Raw genomic sequence first — 13,318 nt, 5'->3', positions numbered from 1 at the left:
TGGGGTGGGACCCGCCCCCCCCCGCCCCCCGCCCGCCCCCCCCCGCCCCCCGCCCGGGACCTGCTCACGTGACCTCTACATGCTTTCTTCTGTGCTGAGCTAGGTGCGTGGGCAGCCCACTGCTCTGAAGCCCCTGAAGTGGGACACGTCGGAATGAGCCTGCACCCAGAATGACCAGGAGCAGCCGGGAGCCGATCTGTTGGATGGTGACGAGAAAGAGTCAGCTGCTGACGCTTGGGGTCAGTACAGCTGTCTTGGGTGGAAAACATGGGGATAATGGCTGCGAGAGAGCACAGAGTAAGCAGAGGCATGCAGCGGGTGACCCGGTGCTCAGGCAGACTATTGCCGTATGGAACCTGGGTTCTGGGAGGTACAACGAACGCTTGTATAAGAGCTGCTTTTGAACCCTGCGGGACATGAGTACATATAAAAAGGTAATTTATACCAAAGGTCAGTATGTGTTCAGGGCCAAAAAAAGGGGGAAGAAAGCATTTCAGGCTGTGACTGTCCAAGAAGTTTCAGAGAGGTGACGAAATAGAAAGTGCTTCTGCAGGCTGGGTGGGGAAAGATGGCATAACCGGCAGAAGGATGGGGCAATCAAAGGACAGTCGATGGCAATGCCCCTGAGAGTTTGGAGGGAGAGTTTGGGGAGTACTGGAAAACTGATTTCTAGAGGTCCAGGCTGTAGAAGGTCTGCACTGAAGCTAAGTAATTTGGACCTGATCTTCTGTGCAACACAGGAAGCACATCAGGGAAAACTTATGAGTAGGGGCTTGAAATGATCAGTTTAGGGCAATTAGTCCAATAATAGTATACAAACTGGATTACTGAGAAGACCTGGAGGAGAAAGAATTATTAATCCTCTAATGATTCAAGAAACCAATTATTCAAGGGCAAGGCCTGTATTAATTCTGCTCTTTGTCCCGGTGGGGGCTGGCACAGTGCATTCCAGGTTCTAGGTATCTAATAAATATTTCCTGAATTGGGTTGGGAACAAGAGGGTCTTGAGTGGATTTGAAGCCAGGAAAACAAGGGGCAAGAAATTATATTAAACCTGTCACATGGGGGTCTGTGGAAGACAGTGAGAATCCATGATTGCTTGTAAACTAGAGGCTCTCCCAGCACAAGGCTTGGCCATAGGAGGCCCTTGGTAAATAATTGTGAGAGGGAGGGAGGGAATAATGACCAAAGGAAATGAGATTACTTAAAGTGGGAGAGAATGGTGAGTTTTGTTTTAGATGTTCCAGATTTGAAGCTATAGTAGACTCTGCAGATTGAAATGACTAGTAGGGAGAAAAAAAACTCAAGGAAGAAGTAAGGAAAGAAATTGGAGATGAGAGGTTCTCTCTAAGGAGGTCAGAGCTGGAACCAGGTTGTGGATTAACCCAAGGGAGAGACTGGAGAGAGAGAAGAGACCCAGGAAGGACCCTTCATTCCACCGTCTCCTCACTCCCCACTGTGCCTTCCTCAGGAGTGGAAGCCACTCCTAGCCCCCAGAGCCATGCCCAGAGAGGATTGGACAATGACAGTTCTTCCTAAGCCTGAGCAAGCATGGAAACCATCTGGAACATTCATTAACACTTAGCTTACTGGGCCCACCTCAGAGTCTCTGCTTCTGGAGGTAGAGGAGAGCTTGACAATGCATTTCTAACACTCTTGATGATGCTCATGCTGTTTGGTCCAGGACCATTCTTTTGAGAACCTCTGAACTATGGGAAAGAAGCAACAGCCTCCTTGAGCCCAGATCCCACCCTCACCATTACCCTCAGGGCAGGTGATCATGGGCTATGGGGGGGTCCCAGTGTCATTCCCACAACTTGGGGAACTTGGTTTACAAAGAGATTCCCGCGGGCTGTTCCCATAAAAGACCAAGTCCCCTGGGCTTGCAGCCTTTTTACCAAAGTGATTTGATATTCCATTACAAAAATGTGCAGACATCAACATTCTTTTCAGAACAAACAAGATGGGGAAAACTTATCTCCTGTTGGTTTTCTCGTCAGCCATCTCACTTCCCTCATGACTGTCAGCCATCTTTGATGTCAACTAACCGAGACTAGAATGTCTGCCTCTCAAAGAACCCAGGAGACCTCGCAGCTCTGCGAGGCAGTAAGGAATGACCGACCATTCCAGTTCAGGCAGACCAAGAGCCAAGCAAACAGCTCTGCTGTTTTGTTTTGTTTTGTTTGCACCACTGTGACCATGCCCAGAGAGCTATCTTCCAATATCCCTTGCAAGCACAGTTTTATTCCCACATGTGGAATAGAGCTAGTTGAGTTTACTCTTACTCAAAATGAGAACATTAGAGGAGATGACCACACCACCTATCAGTTACCCATTCATACTTTTGGCAATTTATTGAAAAATTGCTACCATGTACCAGGTGCTATGCTAAGCGCAAGAAGACTTGTTCTTTGTCCTTAAGGAGCCAACAGCTGGTGAGGAAGACAGGCAAGTGAATACATTCCCCGGTATCTGGAAAGCCTTCGGTAAAGGGGCACCGTGGAGGGGCGCCTGGGTGTCTCAGTCGTTAAGCGTCTGCTTTCAGCTCAGGTCATGATCCCAGCGTCCTGGGATCGAGTCCTGTGTCGGGCTCCCTGCTCAGCGGGAAGCCTGCTTCTCCCTCTCCCACTCCCCCTGCTTGTGTTCCTGCTCTCACTATCTCTCTCTGTCAAGTAAATAAATAAAATCTTTAAAAAAAAGAATTTTTAAAAAAAGGGGGCATCGTGGAGTATGGGCTTCATGGGTGAAAATGGGTGAGGGCATTCAGAGCAGAGGTGACAGTGTTGGGGCACAGCATGACACAGATTTCTGCAAACTGTGAGTATGTTAGTATGACCAGAATGAAGGATTTTTATTTATTCCGCCAAAAAGCCCAAGTGTCGGGCCCTGTATTTAGAACATGATCAGTGCCTATTCTTGAGCTTTGGGGGTCTCTGCCCAGTGAAGGGTGACAAGGAGCAGGGTGGCTCTGAGTGAGGTTAGAGAGAACAGCTGGGTCAGGCTGTGGAGGGCTTCATGTACTAAGGCTTCATAACTAAAGCAGTGGCTTGGGATGTGATCCCATGGGCAGTCAGGAGCCACTGAAGTTCTTAAATGTGGAGGTCCAAGGGACAGGGGATGTGTCAGACAGAGAGAAGCATTGTGGGGCCCTTCACTTTAACCCTTAAGAGCCCAGCAGTCTGGGAACTGGAATCCCAGCTCTGGAGGCGTGAGGCGCCCAGCGACGGGCAGCTGGCTGAAGGCACCATTCCAGAAGAAATAAGTCATGGGCTAGGAGGCCAGGTTCTCATCTGGCAGCCTCCTGGGGGAGTTGGCCTCCTGGGAGCATCCCCTGGGGACAGGAACAGAAGAAGGTGGGGGCCGGGGGGGTGTATGACGGCAACAGTCACCGTCATGCTCTGGATGGAGAGAGCTACTTTCCTGGCTGTGTTAAAAGCTTCATCAGAAACTCATAAAAAGAGGCTCTCGTGGAAGTGATAGGGTAAAGAATTTAGAGCTGATTCAGTGTGTCTCCTTTCCGAAAGGGAGCCCAGGGGACATGCGGACTCCTTGAGACGGGGGCCACAAGCGGCATGTCGGTATAGCTGCTGCAGGGCCTGGCACGTCCACCTTCACAGGTTCTGTGGGAGGGTCCCCTGTCCCTCCCTTTCCAGCCCATCCCTCCTGCGCATCCCTTCACCAGCAGCCTGGTGGAAGAGAGGCCTGTCCAGGGCAGGCAGGAGGCTGGACCGGCCCCCGTGGCAGGCTGCTTCCAACCTCCTGAGAGGCAGGCCTGGGCTTGCCTCTTCTTGTGTCAAGCTTCCCTGCCCCTTCTCTGACCCCAGCTCTGTCTCAAACAAGCCGTCTCCCCAGCACTGAGCACTCAGGGGGCTGGAGCCCAAGGACTGGTTCTTTCTGCGATTGTCCCCTGGTGCCAGAGACTGTGCCATGGGGGCTCAGCGTTGCTGGGACTGGTTCCTGGGCTGGCTGTGAGCGCTTGCACTTGCACGCTCAGGGCACAACCAGCTCCTCTGTGCGTTCTCACACAGACCGCTCAAGAAGCAGTGGGACTGCTGAGCACGTTTGCTGGTAATGAGGAATTCATCAGAACCAGACAGAAAACCAGCAACGCTGAGTCTTCTCCTGACTACACATTCCTCCTCCTTTGGCAAAAGGACCCTGTCCTCAGAGACCCGCAGCGAGTAGAGCACAGCCCCTTCTGCTGGGCCTTGTGGCAGCACACTGAAGGCGTTCGGAGCTCCAACCCACAGTTCTGGTTGCCGGGGGTGGGTTATGCCCTGTCTCTGGGCCTCAGTTTTCTCACCTGTGAAATGGGGTGACAGGCATTGTTACGAGGATTACTTAGCCATGCAAAGCATTTAGTGCCTGGACGTGGGAAGCACTCAGTAATGCTGGACACATTGTTAGCACCACCACCATCATCATCATGGTACCGTCTCCTTGAAAGCTGACTCCTGTGCCCCTTCTCCGTGAAACCATCCCCAGTTTCCAAGTGGGAGAAACGGGTTCTGCTTGTGCTTTCGTAGGACTCGATTTGCATCTCTCCTTTGGCTCATGAGCTTTCTACATCAAATATGTGGTTTGCTTGCTTGCCTCCTCATCTCTCACACCATTTTCTGCCCTGACCCTGGCAATTCTTGATAGATCAGAATTTTTTGCAACAGGCATTCTGGCCCTGCCAATACTTTGCTAAACTTGTGCACGATAGCTTCATGCTCCTGGAAGTTGTTCCTGTTGCCGGTTTTGGTATAGGACACACATAGGTTTGTCTAAAACCTATAGGTTGCCTTTGGGTGCAGGCAATTACTTAACTAGGACACATGTAAGGCAGTGGCCCAGACAAATGAGCATAGGATGGGACTGAAATCCACGTGGGCAAGTTAGAAACATTGCTCTGATGAAACCTGCACCTCTTACAACCCCAAACTCAAGTAAGCCCTTGACCTCTGCCACTGATGGAAGGTCACACATCCAGAGTGTCTTCATTTGTCTCTGTGACCCCTACCACATTTTTGTAAAAGTAAAATGGGAATTTTTTTTTAATTATTCAATCTTTACCTTCTGCAAGGAGATTTCACAAACTTTTACAAAACATAAGAACTGAAAAGTGCACATTACACAGTTTATGCTTTTTGCCACTAGCCTGACCAAGAATCTCCATGTGTCACCACCATATCAAAGACTGGTAAGCTTTTGTACTAAAAGATTAAAAGTCAGTTAGTGGCCTCATCTCAAAATAAAGCAAGTACTTAATATTTGATCAAGAACAGGGTCTCCCTGCTCAGTTAACAATGTGGAAAGTCATCTTGGTAATCCACCTAAAATAGAACGGTTCCTTTAGTCCTGAGCTGCAGGTGGCTGCTGAATCCATAAGTCACCTTAGTTATAGCCAAAGGTAATTTTATAGAATGAATTGGGTAGTTTGAAAGAGATGGTTAATTTCTAATTAATGGGAATAGTAGGTAACATCACATGACAGTTATACCAAGTTCCAGGCTCAGCCTGTGCATATAACAGAACACTCACAAAAACCCTGTGGAGTAGACGCTATTATTATCACTAATTACAGATGAGGAAACCAAGGTTTACAGAGGTTAAGCAACTTAGAATCTGTGCTGGGAAAAGGACAGCTCTGTCTAGCACCAAGCCCTCTCCAGACAACTACATTTTTATTCCAATAAAAATTTTAAATTCTTTGGTCATTTGGACAGCAAGAATATGAAATGGGTGAACTTACTTGCAAAAATCATTTCAGAAAAACAGAATGGCTTGAGACCGTAAACCTTCAGTTGCTAGGAGAGTCTGATGTTCAAAGCAGGCTTGGGGAACCATGAGACTAATGCGGAACCAGGGTCTGGTTGCAGAGGGCACAGACTTGGCCCTCAGCCTTCAGTACAGAGGGTACCACCTGGCTGCCTGGGGGCCTAATCCAGGCCAGGGATTTTTGTGTATGTTTATTTGGGCCACACATATTAATAGCCAATATTTAAGAATGAGAAGATTTCAGGGCACCTGGGTGGCTCAGTCGTTAAGCGTCTGCCTTCGGCTCAGGTCATGATCCCAGGGTCCTGGGATCGAGTCCCACATCGGGCTCCCTGCTCAGCGGGAAGCCTGCTTCTCCCTCTCCCACTCTCCCTGCTTGTGTTCCCTCTCTCGCTGTTTCTCTCTCTGTTAAAAAATAAATAAAATCTTAAAAAAAAAAAAGCATGAGAAGATTTCATGTTTTTTAAAGTTCAGATTTTTAGTATCTTTTTTAATTGAAATATTCAATATCCTATTTTTTCAGGTGTATATCATAGTGATTTGATATTTTTATACATTATGAAACTATCCCCATAAGTCTAGTTATCATATGTCACCATACAAAGTTATTACAATATTATTGACTGTGTTGCACATTTCATCCCTGTGACTTATTTATTTTATAACTGGAAGTTTGTACCTCTTAATTCCATTCACCAATTTCGCCTCACCTCCAGCCCTCCCCCACCCCCCCCGGCTCTGGTAGCCAACAGTTATGAGGCTATTTCTGTTTGTGTTTTGTTTTTTGAGCTTCTTGTGGAATTCTGTGGACCTGCATTTCAGCAACAGTTGGCAGAGGTTGATGAGCAGGTACCTTCCCCATTCGTTTACTAAGGACAGTAGCCTGGGGCTCAGGATTTGAGTTTTAGAGTCTCATGGAGGCTGGATTGAGAAGAAAAAGTCAGAGGCAGGAAAAACAGAAGGATGTTATAATCCTGATAGGACATCATGAGAACCTGAACTAGGGCAAAAACAGTTGGAATGGAATAGAGGGAGTAGATTTGAAAAATATCTAGGAGGTGAAACTGGCAAGATTTGGGGACTAAGAAAGACGACGCTAAGAATGATCCCACAGGCTCCCCTTAGGAGGCTTAGTGTTGGTCCCAGCTGAGCTAGGGAATACGGCAGCGGAGCAGGTTTGGGGAAGGATGAGGGGTTTGTGTTGGCTATGCCCAGTTCCAGCATCTGTGAGACTTCACAGCACGATATTTTACACTCAATTGGCTACAAGAATTGAAGCTGAAAGGATGAGGTCTGGACTAAAAACACAGATGGCAGAGTCATCAGCCTGCATGTAGATGCTGAAACAGTGACTCTGGGAGAGACCCAGGCTGGGACTGGGGCCCTGAAACACCACCATCTGAGGGCAGGGGAGGATGAATTGTCTGCAGAAGACCAAGAATCACCCATCAGAGACAGAAAGAGAGACCCCAAGGGGTTACAGAATGCAAAGGAGTTGGATTTCATCGGAAAGAAGTGATCGATGGTCTCAGTTGCAACGTGGTAAGAAGCTCCAGGAGAATAAAAACTAAAAGGCATCTGTTGGCTTTGGCAATTAGGAGGTCCCTGGTGACCTAGGCAAGAATAATTTCAGAATGTAAGGAGAGCACCAAGTTCTGGCAAAAAAACATACACAACCCCTTCATTGTGAAATTCAGTACAACCTTGTGAGAGGCAACAGTCGTTCTCAGGTGTGCACACTGAGACCTGCTGAGGGTGAGCAGCCAGTGAGGGAGAGCAGGCTCTCAAAACAAGACCTTCAGACTCTGGGCCAGAGCCTCCAGCCAGCCGCCCTGCCTCTTTACATCAGTGTTAGATAGCCTTGTTGAACGTGCAATCTGTTCTCTGGTTGTTTCTAAACCATTAGCAACCATAATCCTTTATATTCATATTAAGTCACCTTTTTTCAGACCAGCTAATTAGAAGCAGATCGGGAGGAACAGACAGAAGTTGGATACATTTTGGTGAAAGAAGCTGTCTTGCAACAGAGACTGGTTGTACGTGCACAGATCCCATTTTTTCTCCCTGGACTCGCAAGGACACTACATTTCCCAGCCTCAGTTACAGTCAGCCTGGGCACGTATGGTGGGGTTTTAGCCTGTCGAAGTGACATGCTCCACTGCCAGGCCTTGCTCCCGAAACATTCTAGCATGCTCATCCACGCTTTCCTTCCCCTGTCTGTCCTGGGGTGAAGGACTCCAGGATGGTGGGGCCACAGGATGGAAGGAGCTTGGATTTCTGAGTCACTTCTTATAGGAGAACCATCTAGAAGAGCCACCAGACCCACATCAGAATGGGACGTGAGCAAGAAATAAGCTATCATTGCATTATACCACAAAGATTTCTGGTCAGCATCGCTTGGCCTCCACAGACTGTTCCCGGTAGGGAAGATGACTAAGACCAGACCATGCTTGTGGGCAGGAAAGGAAGAGAGCAAATGAAGATGGTTAACAATACTGAAAGTTAACTTATGCTTCAGAAACTCTTCTTGAAAATCTAAAAACATTTTGGCAGCCTTCTGGTGTGGTCTGATTAACTCTGTTTTTACCATGTAAAAGAACTCCTAGTAGGAGAAGCACATCCCTAGATTCGATATGAATAACATACTGTTTCTTGTATTTTAGACACTGAATATCAATGTAAGTGGAAGTTTTAATGTTCTGGCCCCACCCAGTGAATTGCCTTGATCACCTCCGGGGTGTCTATTCCCACTTCAGAGAACCCACCGATACAATTAATGAGGCCAGTGTCCTAAAAGCTGCTCACCCATCTGGAATCTTTCTTATACTTCAAGCGGCTCCAATGAGCATGGTTGGAAATTGTTGGGCCCCTTGAAGGAGTGGAGAGGCTTGTTGTCTAGTCCCATTTGGGATGGTAAGAAACCGTGTTGAACTTACACCCATATCCCTGCATCTGGGGTGTAAAGATCCCCAGTGTGTGTGGCTTAGAGTGGGACCAGACCTGGCCCACCACCTGCTGGGTTCAGACTGGGTCAGAAGCTGCAGCTGGGCATCTCTGGCTACTCCCTGGGCTGGAGTCTCTGTCCCCCTTGAGGACCACAGTCAGGCAGCGGGGGGGCTCTCGCTCTTTAGATCAGTTAACCAGCATTCGGTTCCTTGGAGAGTCATTTTGTACTCTGAGTGATACCCTAGTACAACCCATATGAAATCTAAGATTGTCATAGAACAGACTTTCTTAGACCTTGGTTATCTAGAAAAAACTACTTTGTATCCTGATTTTTCATAATGAGAGAGAGAGACATCGTGCACATTATTTAGGTTTCTAGTGACAGAGGCCTGAGCACAGTGGCTAAAAGACTCAAGGGCTACTCCTTCCCATCAGTGAGATCAGTAGTTCAAGGCTGACATGACCACTCCGCCGAGGGGCCAGAGCTCCTCCTGTACTCTTGCTCTGCCCTGTTATACCAGTTGTCACATTCACTGAGTGGCAGCTAGGAGTTAAGCGGAAGAGGGCACAACAGCTCTCCTCCCAGAGGAAAAAGCCTCTTACGCAGCCTTTTTGGCAGTCACGCACCTCGGCGATGACCCCGTGGGTAGTCTTGAAGCTTGGGGCTACGCCTAGCTGCCAGGGAAGCTGGGGACTGCAGCCGCTGAGCCAGGCATGTAGCCCTGAGCAGTCCAGGAAGGTCCTAATGAGATGGGAAACAGGTAGCGGGTGGCAGGGAGCAGATCTGCCAGCCGGGCTGAATTCCGATTAAAAAACTGTTTTGTCCCCATTCTGGTTTTTTTCACCAACCACAGCTTTTGAGGACAGTGAGCTCCTATCAGTGGTAGGTGACAAGTACAGACATACTAAATACTCCGTAAAATCACATGTCGCCCAGGAACACATTAGCCCTCATAAACTAATCTGCCTCACAGATCACCTGCAAAACATTACCATAAACGTAATAAAGTTCCATTAATAAATTTTATTAAATATAACCCAATGAACAGATAATTTTACATGTTTATATTATGGACTCCTATTCCCCTGCTGTGAGCATCCACTGATAATAGACTGATAATCTCATGAACCACTCACTAACCTCAATGCCATGAATTACGGTAGAAATATGAACTTGTCTATTGGAAGAATGAACATGTTGATTTTTTAAATGAAGACATCAATATTCCATATTCCCAAACTCAGTTCCGATCCCCTTTAATTTTTCTGGTACAGTGCAAATAGGTTTTATAATACTCTTGTGGTTTTCTTTTATTAGAAAAATGTACTGATCTGTACTGTTGAGCTAAATGACAATATTACGGGTCATAAAAAAGATTTAGTATTTTGAACCTTTGCACTGTTCAAGCTCCCAAAGTCATTCTTGGTGAGGATCAATTTCAATTATACTTTTACTGCTTATGTAACCAAGGCAGGGAGCGGCCACCCAGGAGCAGAAACAGGGAGTGTTGAGGGTTCAGCAGAAGGTTCATGATGGTACTCTCTCTGTGTGACCAGACTCATTACTGACAGCTGAGTGTTCCAAACCTAGGTGACCTTTATCTTAAACAGTGTCCAGGGTAGGAATCTTGGGCAAACACATAGTAAAGGAAAGCCAGACTTTTATTTCTTTAATTAGCAGCAGGGTGTTGAGTATGGCAAAGTTAGTTAAGGAACTGAATGCAGAATATCATTCTCTGAAGAGATAAAATCAGTTGGAAGCCCGGCTTGTTTACTCTGCCTCTGACCTGGAGTTGTCCCCTCTTATTTTGTGCTGGGGGAGGACAGATCACTCAGCCACTCTAATCACTGCTAACCACTCACTCAGCCCTTCATCCCCCAGGACTGGTTTATAGAAGACCCGGGGCCCAGCATGTGCACATGCCCACCCCCTGCCGCCCCTGCCCCCAGACTCTGTCTCTCTCCTTCCTCACTTTGCTGGGGTTAAAACAACAATGACAAAATTCACTGGAGTAAATTTGAAGATCTAATTGGCTTTATTAAGCTATTCATGAAGGGCAGCATCCCATCTAGCAGTAGAGAAGTAACCCCAGGAGTTGTACACAATAGCGGGTTTTTTTAGGAAGGAGGGTGTGGCAAGATGGTATCAACAAAAGAAAAGAAAGGACTGTTCCAGGCAAGGTCACTTTCCCTGAAGGGGAAGAGCATGGGGTCTTATCATGCAGATGACTTCATCTTCCTTTGGGGGGATGGATAAAGCCCATGTGACAGATTATCTCATTGGTGCTGACCAGAAAATTCCTGACTGATCAGATAAGACTGTTTCTCTGGGGGAGGTTGAAATTGCAATTAGGTTAGGTATTGAGCCTCAGTTGGGTAACAAGGCCCAGCATAAGTGACTCCATTTGGGGCTGTGGATTTCTTTTTGACACTAGGGATAGAAGCCTGCTCTGAAATAAGATTGCATTATATTCAAATCATGATATACTTGGAATAAAATCCAAACCCCTTTACTGGGCTATGGTCTCTACTGCCCTTCCCGAGTCCAGCTCCACCTACTCGGACCAGCTCCCTGCTTTTGGCCACATGGCTCCTCTCTTGGGCTCCTTGGTGTGCTTGGCTCTTTTCCAGTCAGAGTCTTTGCACAAGCTCTTCTTTCTACCCAAAAGACCTTTCCTCCCTTACTCGGCAAGACTCCCTCCTTCCTCTCAGAACAACCAGTCCTGACCCCTTTATCAGCCAAAGCACCACCCTCACATGTGCTCACTCTCCTGCTGGCTTGCCTCCTTTGTACCACTGAACTCCATTCTGATATTTTGAACATCTGTTTGCAAACCAAGGTCCTCCACAGGGTTTACACTTTGGGGAAGACATTGTAAGAGTTTAAGTCACAAGTATTTATATTCCTGTTTCTTCTGCTTATAGAGCTATAATAAGCACAGGCAGCAAGGAGCTTTAAAAACTAGCTGGCCCATGCTCTCAGGAGGGCAGAACAGGTGCGTTGACTCCTAGCAGAGCTGGGATCTTGCCTTTTCTAGAAAAAGGGGAGGCCGGGACGTGCCCGAGGACTCTGCTGTCCTCATCATCACAAGGGCAGGGGCAGGGTTCTCCAGGAAAAGGATTCCAGTTCTGCTCTAGTTCTAAGACAGAGTTGAAGCTGCAAATTCCACGCCATAGACAGAGCTATGGTCATCTTATTCTGAAAAACTTCATGAGCGTTACTGAGCACCCACCATGGGCATACAAAATTTCTTGAAACACTCATACACTTCCTGTGATTTGAGAAAAATAATTTCCTGGAAGGAACTCTGAGATAAACTTTGTAGGTAACCAGAAGTTTACTTGCTGGGGCCACTTGTTATTGGTAAAGGCAGTTCAGGGTTAGGGGTGGGCTGCCGGAAAACAGCACCCCCGTCTGGTGGATTGCTTTCCCAGACAGTAGTCAGACAGCAGGAAACTGTCACTAGTAGACGGTAATACCACCACCCACACAGCCCAAGCATCCTGCACCCCCTTGCCACTTATCACCTCCAGAAATGGTATTTTATGGTTATTCTCCACCTCTGTGGTGCTTTCTTGAGGCCAGAGTTTGATTTTGACTATCTCTCTCATTGTGGTATCCCAGCACCTCGAGTAGGGCCTGGCTCCTAGAGGTGCACCATGCACTTGCTGAATGATGCCTGACATGGAAGAATGCTGTTCTAACAGAAAGAGTGGGTATCAGGAGTCTTCCTTCCAGCTTACCCAATGATCATGACCCAGTGATGACCAGAATATGGCTCAGTGTCGCTCACTGGTTAATTATCTGATCTACTAGATTATTCCCACCAAATCATGAATGTTTTCTACAGGCAGGGAAGTCCTACTGAATCTCTGCGAGCAGTTGCAGAGCAGAGGTTCCACCGTGCTGAGAACTGGTACCTGCCCCCACCAGCGAGCCTTGGCGGTGCGCTGGGCTCCCGGCTGCATCTGTGCTCGCTCGCCCAGGGAAAGGGCACAGCAGGCCGGGCAGGGTTCCCCTGTGTATATCAAGCACGTGTTCTAAATTACACTCCATTCTCCACAGCCCCAAGAGACCCCAGGCACCCAACCGTGGTCTGCACTCTTGATTCCTGTTCTTATTTAAAGAAATGCTATTGATAAGCTTTTGCTATTTCTGCCTCAGTCTTTTAGAAAATGTGCAAAACAGAAAATCACGTATCTTCAAAGCTCTGGGGCTTTAAGTGATGAAGACAAGCAATAATCTCTCTTGTTTCATTCTTAATCAGCTGAATTAATTTGTATACTCCTTTTCATTTGGGTACGATGACTGTGAGCATTTCAAGTGTAACCATCTACAACCTTTCTTAATAGCATAATGTTTTGGATTTTTCAAAAGAGGAAAAAAAAAACTTTTCTGGGCTTTTGCTACGTCGTTCATATTAGGCCCCTGTTCTGATTTTTTCTCCTTTCTTCCTATGTTTTGGCAATATCAGTGTCCTCTCTCTTTAGTAAATTTAAAGTCACCATTTAATTTCCATTAGAAAAAAATTTGCACCTAAGATAATCTCTATCCTCAAACACACTTATCAAAATGAACATGCTAAAAAGTAAAAATTATACACAATAG

General features: G+C 47.1%; 1 protein-coding gene across 3 annotated transcripts in view; it reads left to right on the top strand.

Moving 5' to 3' along the window:
* Positions 1-59: 59 nt before the first annotated feature.
* The window catches only part of EDAR (ectodysplasin A receptor), a 107,431-nt gene continuing 94,172 nt past the window's right edge, over positions 60-13,318 (top strand). For all 3 annotated transcript variants that reach the window (XM_064572698.1, XM_045885310.3, XM_064572697.1), the window contains exon 1: positions 60-239. The gene's annotated coding sequence lies outside the window, so the exon portion shown is untranslated. The remainder of the gene's footprint in view (positions 240-13,318) is intronic.

This window comes from Mirounga angustirostris, unplaced genomic scaffold, assembly GCF_029215605.1.
Source record: "Mirounga angustirostris isolate CCGP_5_RB_7025 unplaced genomic scaffold, mMirAng1.0.hap1 SCAF_10, whole genome shotgun sequence".
NCBI lineage: Eukaryota > Metazoa > Chordata > Mammalia > Carnivora > Phocidae > Mirounga > Mirounga angustirostris.
Note: the sequence above shows the minus strand (reverse complement) of the source record. Positions and strands in the feature narration are given on the sequence as shown.